Consider the following 14,776-nt stretch of genomic DNA (forward strand, 5'->3'; position numbering starts at 1 on the left):
GCAAGATTTATGACAAGTCTATTTGGTATCGACAGAAAGCAGGCATGAGTGAGCAGCCTGGAAATAGGATAAAGAGTATTTTTAAAATACAATGTTTAATGTTATTTCCAGAGAAAATGTTTCCTAAGTTGACTCTTCTTTCAAAAATGTTTTTTCTATTTCACAATAGTTATTACCTATTTTACAGAAGTCCAGTGATGAAAATAATCTTTTGAGATGAGGTAAAATCTCAGTGGGATCTTTCCTTCTCATTTTTTCCCTCATCTATCTGCAATCCTTAACCACAAAGTAAAACAAGCAAGAAAAATACTAAATATACAGAGCGTGTTGAAATAATTTCTACTCCTGACAATTACTTGACATTGGCATAACGCTTTCATGAGTCTGATTAGCTTGTTGCTTCTCAGGTTAAATATTTCATACCCAGATTTTGTTTCCTTCTCTATTGGACTACAGCCTTACATGGAGACACACCTTTTTGTTCCATTGTCAAACCCTGAAGTACTGTGGCTCAATTAGTTTGAACCATGCAGACTGCAGGTTCAGTCTGTCTATGGTTCAGCTAGCAGTCCAACCATACTGTACCAGGAGTCCCAGGGGTCACTCACAGTTTCTGGGAGGCCACTGGAGTAAATGACAAGAGGGCAGGAAGAGTCAGTGAGGACTCAAAACTATGTTAACCAAGAATACCAGATTTCCTGGGACAGACTCACTTCTAATAGTAGGTCTCATTGATCCAGCCCTAAATACATTTGTTGTTGTCAGATCATGGGTTTAAAATTTTAACTTCAGGCCTACAAGACTCCAGATCCACAAGAAGAAATAGAACAGGGATTAAATGAGACAAAAACTATGTGAGGCTTCCAAAACCTTGGTCACCTTTCCCATTTGGTATCCTTGCTTTCCCCTTTCTTCTTCCCTTTAGGGGCTGAATGGCAGTAAGTACCTAAAATAAAATAAGTGTTAGCCTGGAAGTGGGACCTGGGATAAAAAGCCAGGGCAAATCAGCGAAGACAAGTACCTGTGACATGTCACTGAGTCTCTCTGAACATTCAATCCTTCATCTATCAAATTTGTATCTAACACCCACGCTGCCATACTGGCTATGAAGATTCAATGTCAGAATTCATGGGAAGAGCCTCTAAAATCATTGGCACAAAGAAAGCCCTTATGTTTATAAGCAGTCCACCCCTGGGGCTTATGAGAAAAGGGATCCTGGGTAGCCAGCCCAAGACAAGACATAGTCCCAGAGCTTATCTCTCAGGAAACACAAGTGGGCTTTCCAGACACCTCAGCCAGCTGCCTCTCCCCACCAAGAGACAAAGAGCTTGGAGAATGAGACCTATGCATAGGTGGTCAAACAGCTTTCCCTACTCGAAAACTAGTACCTTCTGAGTGAATAGTACCACGTATTGACCTGCTCATTGGGTACTTTGGGGGAAGCAGCCACCAGGCAAAAGAATTCTCCAGCAAGCTCTCTCAAAATCTGAATCACCCTAGACTAGATTCTGAACTGACAACCAGTGCAGGATACTACTTAATTGATGAAGCTCTTCCTCGCCACTCTTTCCACCTTTACTCACTATCTTTTAGTTAATTGTCAAAAGGTTGTGTGCTCTTTGCAGCCACTACTGCTCCCCTGGTTGCCAGGGCTGGAACGTTGAGACTGCCTGACAATTTCCTAATTCTGATCCTAAATAGAGGACAGCACCACAGCAACACATATCAGGGCAAAATATCTAGGATAAACACCTCATCCCAAGTTGACCTCTGTGGCTTGTTCAGTACATTTTGGACCTATTACCCTCTCTAGCTACTGTGACCTTAAGGAATGAAACACTGTTTTAATAGTAGTGTAAGTAAAGCTAATTTAAGAAGGGAAATCTGCTATATATATATCAGATAATGTCTTTCAAACTGAAATGAGTAACTTTGGAGTGACGCATGAACTTGGATTATCCTTTTGAATTATCCATGCTGAACTTGGATTATCCTTTTGAATTATCCATGCTTCTCTTCTTTCTTTAACACAAGTGAAAGCTGGCACCACCATCACACCTCAGTTCTGGGGAGTAGGGCAGAGATGGTGAGAAGGGATCTATTTATTAATATCTGTGAATGGGTACTCTGAAAAATAAAGGAAAAATGCTTTTTAAAAACAGTGTCATTGAGACTGTCTACTTTTACAGAGCTTAACATGTGTTGACATCAACATTTTTTAAAAGATTTTATTTATTTATTTATTTATTTATTTATTTATTTATTTATGAGAAATACAGAGAGAGGCAGAGATATAGGCAGAGGGAGAAGCCCCCGATGTGGGACTCGATCCCAGGACCCGGGATCATGCCCTGAGCTGAAGGCGGACACTCAACCACTGAGCCATCCAGGCATTCCTGGCATCAACTATTTGATGACCTCTATCCTCAAAGTCAGTTTGCAAGTATGTATTGAATATCTACCACATGTGAAAGAAAACATTCCATGCTGTAAACACAGAAGCTTAAGTAATCCTAGAGGATGTGATGTTGTCACCTGAATAAGGAGAGAACAAGAAATGGAGAAGGAACATGAATTTCTGAGTACCTACTACATGTTTGTGTGTGTGTTTATATATATAACTTTAACTCTCCTAAAAACTATGGAAGATAGATGCCATTAGTTTATTTTAAAAATGAAGAAACTTAAGCTGGTAGGTATTAAGTAGCTTGTCGTGGCCATACAGGCAGTATGAGGTAGGACCAGGATTCAATGCCAGTCCCTCTGTGTGCTCTTTTCACTATACTATGTTGACATCTATAAATATGGTTCTTTAGAGATGCCTGGTGGCTCAGTGATTGAGCATCTGCCTTTGGCTCAGGACGTGATTCCGGGGTCCTGGGATCAAGTCCCATATCCGGCTCCCCACAGGGAGCCTGCTTCTCTCTGTGCCTGTGTCTCTGCCTCTCTGTGTGTCTCTCATGAATAAATAAAAATCTTTTTAAAAATGTAAAAGTATATGGCTCTTCATATCTGGAGCATGAAATGTACATGATGATCCCAGACTATCTTACACCTAGCAAGAAAATTTTCAAAGACAGAGTCATGTAAAAAAGACTCAATGAACCAACTTAAAGAGTTCCCCAATGGCCAATGCAAGCCTCAATATGAATAACAATGTATTAAAACACATCAAATATGTCTAAGTCCATTAATTCATTATTATACTTTAAAAAATAATCACTCACTGACTTTATTAGTGGATGCTGGCAAACTAGCTCATTATTTCGAATCAGGCATTTATCTTGCCTTCTTAAGCAAACTGTACCCTGGATAACCAAGTAGTGTATGTACAGACATATTCTAGCTAATAAATAAAGGAATAATAAAAGAAACACATCACCATCTTGTAACCCTTGATGAATAAATGAATCTAGACTTCATCATCAATGGCCACTAACATAAAAGTAGAGAAAACCAGGGTGCCTGGGTGGTTCAGTTGGTTAAGCATCCAACTCTGGATTTCAACTCAGGTCATGATCTCAGGATCGAGCCCCATATCAGGCTCTGTGCTCAGGATGGAGTTTACTTGTCCCTCTCCCTCTGCTCATCCCCCCACTCTCTCTTTCACTCTCTCTCTCTCTCTCTCAAATAAATAAATAAAATATTTATTTTATTTTTTATTTAAAAAAGTAGAAAAAAGCAGGTAGTATGTGTCACTTAATGGAGAGCACAAAACCATGTATGAAGTAGTCTCATCAAGAACAAAATGCTAAAAAAACCTTAAACCTGAATCTAATTAAGCCTCCAAAATCAACTAGTAGTTTATAGAAAATACAGAAGTCTCAGGATACTTAGATTATATACATGTTTAAACTTAATGGGCAGCAATCAGCAAAATCCAGAGTGTGGGAAATGTTACAGGGAAAAATAACCCATTTTCTTCCAAAAATCAATTGCAAGAAGAAAAAAGATTGAAGAGTAACCTATAGATTAAAAGAAACTAAAAGGCTATTAACAATCAATTATAGTATCTAGCCCTTACTTTTAGTCAAACAAATAAGAACCCACTTATCCCAACTGTAAGATAATTGGAAACTAGAATATTGACTGGATATTTGTTGATTTTAGTGAAGTTAAGTTCATTTTGAGATATGATAATTGCATTGTGGATTTTTTTAAGAGTCCCAATCTTTTAGAAATACATACTGAACCATTTACAGACAAAATGTTATGATATCTGTGACTTTTATCAAGATATCACAAAAAGATTGAACTCCAACAAAAAAATTACAAATGAAAAAATCGTAACTAATCTAAAAAAAAGATTAGTAAAGGCTCTATTTGGAAGATAAATTAAAAAAAAACAAAAAAAGATATCACAAAAAGAGGAAAAGTGTGTGGTATAGATGACAGTGGCCATGGGCTGATCATTTTTGAGGCTGGGTGATGGGTACAGGAGTCTTTGTAGAATTATTTTTTAAAAATATTTACTAGCGAGAGAGAGAGAGAGCATACATGGGTGGGGGACAGAGGGAGAAGGAGAAAGAGAATCTCAAGCAGACTCCCAACTAAGCAGGGAGCCTGACTTGGGGCTCAATCTCACAACCCTGAGATGATGACCTGGGCTGAAATCAGGAGTTGGAAGCTTAACCGACCAAGCCACTCAGGTGCCCTTTGTTATAGAATTCTATCTGCTTTTGTATATGTTCAAATTTTTCTTTTTTTTTTTAAATATTTTTTTCTTTATTTATTTATGATAGTCACAGAGAGAGAGAGAGAGAGAGGCAGAGACACAGGCAGAGGGAGAAGCAGGCTCCATGCACCAGGAGCCCGACGTGGGATTCGATCCCGGGTCTCCAGGATCGCGCCCTGGGCCAAAGGCAGGCGCCAAACCGCTGCGCCGCCCAGGGATCCCCTGTATATGTTCAAATTTTTCATAATAAAAAGATGTATCTATATAAAACACACACATATATGATTTGAAAAAATATATATATATACCCAAATTCCACTTCTGGGAATTGATCTTATGGATACACAGCAGAAGCACAGCATATGCACACATGAGTTACACCAATTCAAACATAGGCATTCAGCATGCAGAGAAGGAGGGGAGAAAAGGGGAGACACAGAGACAGAGAGACAAGGACATAAATAGAAAATCAGAAGACAGAGTTGAGAGAGACAGAAGACAACTGAAATGGTGTAGCAGGTTCTATCCACCATTCTGCTCAAGGACTCTGCTATGCCTCAGAGACAATGTAAGGTGGAAGCTATCGTTCTGTCACTCCCTCATGAATCTTGGTCCTCACTTGCTTCTCACAAAGTGAGCATCTCACTGTGATTCTGGTGTTTAAAGATGCATATATGTCACTCAGTTTAGCTCATTCCTACAAGCTCATCTCTTCATCAGGTGCTGCACCAGACTCAACAATCTACTTCAATACTGGAGGACAAACAGACACACAGGAATGATGAAGATATGGGATACCAGCCTCCCTAAGGGAATTTTAAGGATTGTTTTGAAACTATGGAATTTTCACCTACAATTAGACAATTTAATGAAAGGATGCAAAAGTCACCTATAGCCCATACATGTGTGCAAAGACATGTGTAAAAAGATGTTTAATGTATCATTTTAATATTTAAAAAACTGGAAAATCTTAAATGTCCACTAATAGAGGATTGGTTAGAGACAGCATATCTTCATAATAGAATACTTTATGGAGCCACTACAAAGAAGAAGGTAGATATTTTTTATGCACTGATAGAAAAAGATGTCTAAGACACAGTGTTACATGAAAAAAGCATGTGTCAGAATAATGTACACAGTGTGCTTCCATTTTTGTAAATAACAAAAAGGAATAGAGATATACCCATAGATACATATATACTACTGTATTTTTATTACAGGACATTTCTAGGAGAATAATGAGGTGTTACAAGAAACAGGCAATAGTTACTGACTATTGAAAGGGAATGGGAATTTAGAGTAGAAGAGTGACTTCATTTTCATTATATACTTTCCTATATAGTTTGAAATCTTATTATGTGCATGTGTTCACACTTAAACTTTTGCTGAAGTATAACACACATGTAGAAAAGTGCATAGCTCATACCTGTAGAGCTCAATAAATTAGCATAACATGAACACACTCTAGTAACCACTACCAGGGCACCAAAATAGCATATCACCAATCTCTAGAAGCCTCATCATGCCCCCATCATTTTCCTCTCCTCCTTCTTGAAAGTTAATTCTCATCCTGACTTGTATTTTTATTAAAAATTTTTTAAAAGATTTTATTTGTTTGACAGAGAAAGAGAGAGAGTGAGAAAGCACAAGCAAGGGGAGCGGCAGGCAGAGGGAGAGGGGGAAGCAGGTTCTCGCGGAGCAGAGAGCCCAACTCAGACCAATCCCAGGTCCTGGGATCATGACCAGAGCCAAAGGCATGTGCTCAACCAACTGAGACACTCAGGCACCCCTTATCCTGGTTTTTAATATCACAGTTAGTTCTGTTTTTGAACTTTATAGAAATTGAATCAGACAGCGTGTATTATTTAGGGTCTGACTTATTTCAATAAATATAATGTTTATAAGAGTCTTCCAGGGGCACCTGAGTGGCTGAGTCAGTTAAGCATCTAGCTTCGGCCCAGGTCATGATCCCAGGGTCCTGGGATGGAGCCCCACATCAGGCTCCTTGCTCAGCGGGGAGTCTTCCTCTCCCTTTCCCTCTGCCCCTCCCCCCACTGCTTTTGTTCTCTCTCTCTCTGCTCTCTCTCTCAAACAAATAAATAAAATCTTTAAAAAAGAGTCTTCCATGTTCTTGCATGTAGCTCTAACTTGTTCATTTTCATTACTATAGAGTATTCCATTGTACAAATGCACCACAATTTATTCATATATTTACTATTGATGGATATATGAGTTGTTTTCATTATTTGACTGATACAAAATAATACTCTAATGGACATTCAGTGGACACATGTAGTGGAATTGCTGGGCCATTGGGTAGGCATTTGTTTAGCTTTAGTAGATGCTGCCAAACAGCTTCCCCAAGTGGTGGTCTGCTAGCAGTGTAGGAAACTTGAATTGATTTTTAAAATAAATAACAACAAAAACAAAATCCTACTTAATTAATATAAACAGTGATGATTTGATGGGTATTTCTGTGTTATATTCTGTGTTTAATTTGTAATAATTAAAGTTAAAAACATGAGTCACTGTTACCTAATGTGCTTATACAAGGCTCCTGTGACAAATCCCAATCTGAGTTTCATGTCAGGGAAAAGCTGATCTTTAAAGAGGAATATATCTGCTTTCTAGTTTTCTGTAAATATATACCAGTGTAACCCTTACATTTGACTGCCAAAAAATTCAGAGTCTTAGTCAGTGCTCAAGAACCATAGCATTCCACTCATCCAAGCTATCTGGTAATACCTACTCCTTCTTAAAATAGACAATTCTGTTCTATGTCTTACTTTGCATTATGTTTAAACTTGTAAGCTTCTTCAAATCCTTTTGGAATTAAAGAGGATAAATTGTAAATAAATAAACCAAAGATAGTTTTAGCTCCAGATGGTGAGTTTTAAAAGGAACTTTAAGAAATTGAGGTTAATGCAACCCAAACAACAAAAGTACAGGAAGCAGTATTCTATAATGTAAGATTGGCCAACCAGCCTGTCACATGGTTAGTGGCCAAGATAATGTCAGTCTTATATGAGTTCTAGATCCTCAAGATACAAAATGCCATGTTTTATCCTAATGGGGCAAGAGGGAAAAAGCAGTACCCTCCAAGGATTTGAGACCTTTTGGCTCAATACCTACTGAACAAGTCCTTTCTCCGAGAATCAAGTCCAATTTCTTCTCCTTGAAGTGGAATTAAATCCACCTTCGGAAGTGACACACAGTCTACACAGTCTATGACTATATCTCTCAGTCATGTATTGCCACCCTGGAACATTCCTAGCTGTGCCTCCAGATGGATAGAATCCCACATGCTTCTTGGTCACTCTCAGAAAGAACCCTAACCAATCCAAAGGTCTCTCACCTTTGGATGCTGTTCTGATATTCAGTTAATGCTTGATGAATGTATCAATCAATTTCTTGGATCTCATGGTAGTTACCAGATGGACTCAACAAGATCTTTTCATTTGGTGAGCAGACTAAGTCTGCTCAGTTTCAAATGGATACCACAAAGAGTAGGAGCTCAAGTGATAGAGAGAGAGAGCCTGGGTTGGGGTTTCCAGTAGGGTTTCCAAAGATCTGGAATTTAAGTGTAACTTTGAAGACTAGGTAAGGTATAAGGGCAATAATTAATATGATATTTGGGAAATCAAATATGCAGAGCAATGTATCCATAGACCAAAGTGGAGGGAATGAATATCAAGAAAGGATATTTGGCTCAGTTCATGGAGGCCCTTAAATGCCAAACTAGATAATTTGAATTTTATGCTACTATTGAAGATTTTTGAGTAGAGAGAGAAAAGATTATGATGAAAGCAATAGTTCAGGAAATGAAACTGGCCATGGTGTGCAGCACAGACTGTGTGAGGAGAAAAATAAGTAGGGATTCCACTGCTATTGCTATGATCCAGGTAAAGACAACTAGTGTCTAAAACTGGGTAGCAGCATAAGGGACAGAAAGGCAGAAACAGAGAAGAGTGCAAAGGTAAGAATCACCAGGGTTCAGGAGTGATTAGGTGTACAGAAGGAGGCAGAAGGAGAATTAAGAATGCCACTGAGGCTTGCAGTGAGGAGAATCATGAGACAATTACCTCCATTCCTTATGGTAGCATTCTTTGTAACTGAAAAAGACTAGAATCAATACAAATATCTGTCAACAGGGACTGACCAGTTGAACAAAGTACAGCTCCTCTTCAAGATCATATACCATACAGTCATAAAACAGCAGCAAGGAAGATCTCTAGACATAGAATGATCTCTAGAATATAATGTTAAGTGAAAAAAGGGAGCAGAAGAGTTCTTAAAGTACTTGCTACATTTGTGTGAGATATGGGGGTGAAATATAATTACTTATTCTCTTTTGTCTAATATTCAAATACATAATGGATGGATAAGCCAAAATGTAATTATGTGGCCAAACTGTGGAAGGAGCCTCGGTGTCCAACGAAAGATGAATGGATAAAGAAGATGTGGTTTATGTATACAATGGAATATTACTCAGCTATTAGAAATGACAAATACCCACCATTTGCTTCAACGTGGATGGAACTGGAGGGTATTATGCTGAGTGAAGTAAGTCAGTCGGAGAAGGACAAACATTATATGTTCTCATTCATTTGGGGAATATAAATAATAGTGAAAGGGAAAATAAGGGAAGGGAGAAGAAATGTGTGGGAAATATCAGAAAGGGAGACAGAACGTAAAGACTGCTAACTCTGGGAAACGAACTAGGGGTGGTAGAAGGGGAGGAGGGCAGGGGGTGGGAGTGAATGGGTGACGGGCACTGGGTGTTATTCTGTATGTTAGTAAATTGAACACCAATAAAAAAAAAAAAAAAAAAAACCATGGTTACTATAGAGGGAAGGAGAAAAAAGAATGGGGGCAGGATGGAAGCAAGACATTTAGAATATCTCCAGTTATATAGTTTTGACTTTGGAACTCTGTAAATGTTTTACATAAATTAAATGCAAAATTAAATTTCAAAAAAGAAAACAATCCATAAAACTGAGGGAAAAAAAGAGGCAAGTGAATCAAACTGTGTATCAAGTTGGTAACATAACCACACAGAGAAAGAAATTACTTTTCAAGTGACTAAAACACAATAGTTTGACAATCTCCCTAGTAGGATTTATTCTTAGGGCAAAAGAAAAAGCAAATAAGTCTTGAACTGCATTCTGTGATCTCAGTAGTACCATTGGAATCACTCCTTTGAAATTGTTACAGATACAATATAGGGTAATGCAAGTAATTACATAATATTATTAAGAATCAAGAGTTTCAGAGTGAGAGCAATGAGGTACAGTTACAAAATCAAAAATGTTAAGGAAAGGGCCTATACTCTTAAATTCAGCTTTGAAATATCAGTAGGAATTTATCATGTTTCCTTTTGAAAAAAAAAAAAATAGGTAGTTTCCGGCTCTTTCACTAAAAAGACTTAATAGCCTAGTTACTGTGACAAAACCCAGCCCTCAGACTGGGCTCTCTAAATACCATTTCCTAGCAGAAGGAATGAGAACCCCTTGGCAAAATGGTTGACTCCAGGTCTGGATTTGGAATTGTACAAGATGAACCTGAAACCAAATCAAAAATCCTCGAACCAAAAAAATCAAGAAATCTATCACGAGAAAAGGAACAGAAGCCAACTTGAAAGGACCCCCACTGGCATAAGATGAAATCATTTTAGCAACAAATTGAATAATGACTACAATAGATTGAAACATACTAAATATATAAAAATCTATGAGTTCATAGAAATACTTGATGGGTCACCATTGGAGGTTGCTAGGATACCAACTCATTCTGAAAATTGATGTTTTTATAAGGGAAAGTATCAAGCATTTATCCTGCCTTTTTTCGGGGGGGGCATACACTAATTCAAGGTAACTAAATGGTTGAAGAATAAAATTTTTCTTTATACAAAAATTCCAAGTAATAAATGCGGAAGGCATAACAGAATTAGAAAAATGCCATTTTGCAACTCTAAATGATATAATGGACCCAAACAGTAATCATCAATGGTTGTTAAAACCATCAGGTGAAGGGTTGACGGGGACCTTGATAATGGAGGGCTCTAGGTGATACCATTTAAACCCACTGATCAATCTGAGTAAAACTAAAAGTGGGGCAACCACATATGATTTGCCTTGTGAGGTGATGATAGAAAGTACACAGTACTGGCTGTGAAGTATTCTTGCCCAAAAACTTCTACCTGAATCTAATAAAAGCCTCTAGACATAACTACAGTTTACAGGAAATATAGGGGATAGAGAAACAAGTTCAATGACAACATGGGAAAACAAGTAAATTGAGAATGTGAGACATCCTTCAGGACAATTGACCTGGTTTCTCCAATGACTTAAAAGCAATAAAAGGCTGATGAGACAGAGCCGAATGCAAGGTGTGGGCCCTATTTGGATTCTAATTTTAAAAACCTAATTATAAAATGACATCTCTGAGAAAAAAATCAGGGAAATCTGAATATGGATTGGGTATGGAATGATATTAATAATGATTGTTAATTTTGTTAAACGTGATAATAGCATAGTAGTTAAAAAGTATATACTCATACCTATTCCTTAGGCACCAAAAGAAAAGATTGAAAGGCACCACTGCTGATTAGAGAAGAGAAGATGGGGAGAGAGGTCAGTTTGGGGGGAAAGGATGAGAATTTTTAGACATGATGTTCAGAAAGACCACCAAAGAACCAGGTATAGATGTGCAGCAGGAGCTTGCGAATCAGACTTGGAGCTCAGAAGAAATGTCAGAGCTGGAGAGAGATCTGGAAGTTGTTCATATAGATGACTCGCAAGAGCAAAACCTCGGGATCAGATTAATTTTTACTAGGAAAGGAGAGGACAGGACCAGGTTCAAAGCCTGGAGGTGTCAGGAGTGGAAGTGGAAGAGCCCCTAGTGAGGAAGCAGAGGAAGAAGGTACAACAACAAGGAAACAAAATAAGGAACAAGGCCCCGGGGCAGAAAGGCATGGCGAAACCTTATCCCACATTCCTACTGTATTTCCACATTAATTCCAAGCTGAGCATGACCTCAGTAATAGCGGCAGGCCTGTAAGAAAGCGTCTCAGTCTTGGTTGTCAGGCTCCCTCTGTCCCTCATTCCTCCCCTCCCTCCCTCACTCACTGGGCCTGCACCCCCCTCCCCAGTACCTACTGTAAGCCCCACCTACTACGTCCTGCCCGCCCTGCTCTGTTCTGCACAGACTGAGACAAAATCTCTGCCCTCCTGAAAAATCACAGCTTAACGAGGAAGACAGACCTAGAAAAAGAATGACCACACAGTGTTAACATCTCAGCAACAGCTTATGTATCATGGGCCCCACACTACGGGAGGCACTAGAAATGCAAACATAAACAAGTGGCTCCTGCCCACCAGAGCTCAGACTATAGCTTGGAAACCAGACGGAATCAGAATGTATCCAGAGATGAATTAACAATAAATGTACACATTGTATGAAAGCGCCGAGCAGGAAGCGAAGCTAGTAAGGAAGCCCTGTGAGATGGGGACTGTTCCTGTGCCCGTTTTACATACGAGGAAATGGAGTACAGGGAGGTGAGTTGACTGGCCCAAGGCCCTATGGCTGTGAGTGGCAGAGCTAGTTTAGTGGCCGGTATGTGAGACTCAGGAGTTCTGGTTTTATCCCCTCAGTCACATTACCTGAAGGCCTCTTCCAAGACTCCCTATTCTCATTCCACTGTGCCACCCCGGTTGAACCCCTAGAGGCCCAGCGCAGGGGCTCAGTGAGCACTTGCCAAATGAATAAATGAGCTATGCCACTTCAGAGGGCTGTTGGAAAGGTTCGCTGAGGGAAGTAAGTATTAGGCTCATTAAAAGTCACTGTGTATGTAGGGTGGCAGGTAGGGATCGCTGCTGTGTGAGCCACTATTACCCAAAAGAGAAGACACATCCAACAAGTGTGTTGGCTAGTGACTGGCATCAAGGAGCTCTGAAGTCAGGGGGCTGGGCCTCAGGCACCGGGGCTGGGAGGACAAGTGGCAAGAACCAGGCAAAGTCCCAACCCTACAGGGCTTGTGCTCTGAATACAGGGGTTCAGGGACTCAGATCTAGTCACTTAAACTGTTAGCACTGACAGCGGCCACCCCAATCAAGCTGCCAGCTTGAGGTTCTAGAAAGCTCTCTGAAGATGAAGGTGGAGGAAAAACAGGAGGAGAAAGCAGAGAGGGTGAGGAGGAGGGTTGGGGAGGAGAAGGAAGGCAGGAGGGGAAAGGAGAAGGGTGGCAGCTAACACTTACCAAGTGCTGTCTGTGGGCCAGGTGCTGGGCTGAGTGCATTCCAGGCAGTCAGGTACCCCTCACAACCATCCTGTGAGGCCGAGATGCTAATATGAGCTTCCTCACTTTGTAGAGGTTCCCCCGAGACAGTAAGTACCTTACTTGCCATCACAGAGCCGGGCTGTGAACTCAGGCAGCCTGGCCCCCCGACCCCCACCCCGGCATGGCTCTAATGCCCTATATACATCACTGGGGCCCAGGGTCTTACACTGACACAGGCTGAGCTTGCTAGGGACAGGGGGCTCTACACTCCTATTCCCGCATCTGCCCGGGCCCTGCCTGCAGGTAGCAGTGGCCCCAGCTGATGGCAGTACAGGAGACCAGTAAACACAGAGAGAACTAAGAATCTGTTCCAGATGACTCTCTTGGGGTTGCTGAAAGAAGGAGCTGGTGTGGGGAGGGGCGACAATTCTGTCTCCTCTTGTGAATCACTGAGTTTGCCTACCTCCCCCCGCCCCCGATCTGTAACAATGAAGATGTTACCAAGGCCTTACACAGCGCTCCTGCTGTACAGTTTACAAAGCCTTTTATATGCATTACTTGATTAATATGTCACTTTGGAAAAAACAATTTTTAAAAATCTGGTTCTTGATATTGGAGATTTTTCCCCAGAAGACTAAGTATTTCTCTCCACTTCAATCCACATATATTTCCCAGATGTCCTCTGGTCTTCCTGGAATTTCTACTAAGAATTTCAGCTATCCCAACAAGAATGTTCAGACATCACAGTTTCTACCAACATATGGAGCCCAGATCCCCTGGCTCCAAACTCATTTCCCTTTCAACCACAGCTGGGCCCAATACTTCCAGAGGCATGGTAGAAGGAAAACAGGCTCCCCTAGTTCAATTCCTCTACCCTACTCAGACCCCTACAGCTGGACCCACCCACTGATCCTTTCACCTAGAGGGTCAGGCCCAACTCAGTTCCCAGACCAACCCATCCATAGGCACAGGTTTCATGCTCAGCCTCAGCCCCAGGCTGGGGGATTAAGAACAGGTTGCCCTCCCAGACCTGGTACCCCCAGAACAGCTGCCTGAGAGGGTGTGGTGCTCCCAGACCAGAACTCTTCCCAAGCCCACCTCTCAGAATGACCCAGTCTTAACAGCTGACCTTCTGCCTTGATTCTCACCCCTAAGTCCTATGTGTTATCCCACCTACAACCTCAGCCTCCTTTCAAACTGAGCCCTGGCCCAAATGAGATACTATCTTACATGTGTCTTCCCCCAACATCTGGCACAGAAGATGGTCCTGACTGTTGGGTGGATGAGCCCCTCTGCCCTGCCTTGTTCTTATCCAACCTTCTCTCTGGAATGGCACTCTAGCCCAGTGACTGGGGTTTGGACACTATGGACAGGTCTTCTAGATGATGACTGCCAACTGGCTGACTATCCAAGCAGTAGCCACATACCTACTCCTTAGCTATGTTATCTTGAGCAGGTTGCTTAGCTCCTTCATCTCTTAATTTCCTCATATGTAAAGTGAGAAATAGCATTGTGACCTCGCAGGATTGCTGTGAAGATTAAAAGAGTGAATCTATTTTAAGGGCTTAGCACACTGTCTATGTAAGTATCTGCTCTTGCCATTGCTATTGATCTATGGACTCAACACTGGACTCAGTGTTGGCTATTTCCCAGAATGTCATTGTGCACCAATCTCCTCACCCACTAGCCTGTCTCTGCCTGTAACAAGGCCATTAACCCAAGCATGTGTCCTGGTCAGTGGCCATATCTAGTACCAGGGCTCCATTTCTGCCCCACCCCCCCAACCACACACCTGGCTGGCTCCTGCCATTGAGCCCATCATT

At 40.9% G+C, this 14,776-nt stretch overlaps 1 long non-coding RNA gene across 11 annotated transcripts in view; it reads right to left on the reverse strand.

The window, feature by feature from the left end:
• LOC140627755 (uncharacterized) overlaps positions 1 to 14,776 on the reverse strand; it is a 291,600-nt gene that overhangs the window by 165,950 nt on the left and 110,874 nt on the right. Inside the window, exon 4 of one of the 11 annotated variants that reach the window (XR_012026362.1) lies at positions 12,933 to 13,002. The exons of the other annotated variants lie outside the window; for them this stretch is intronic. This is a non-coding gene — a long non-coding RNA (uncharacterized lncRNA). The remainder of the gene's footprint in view (positions 1 to 12,932; positions 13,003 to 14,776) is intronic. 11 annotated transcript variants of the gene reach the window in all.

The sequence above is a fragment of the Canis lupus genome, chromosome X (assembly GCF_048164855.1).
Source record: "Canis lupus baileyi chromosome X, mCanLup2.hap1, whole genome shotgun sequence".
NCBI lineage: Eukaryota > Metazoa > Chordata > Mammalia > Carnivora > Canidae > Canis > Canis lupus.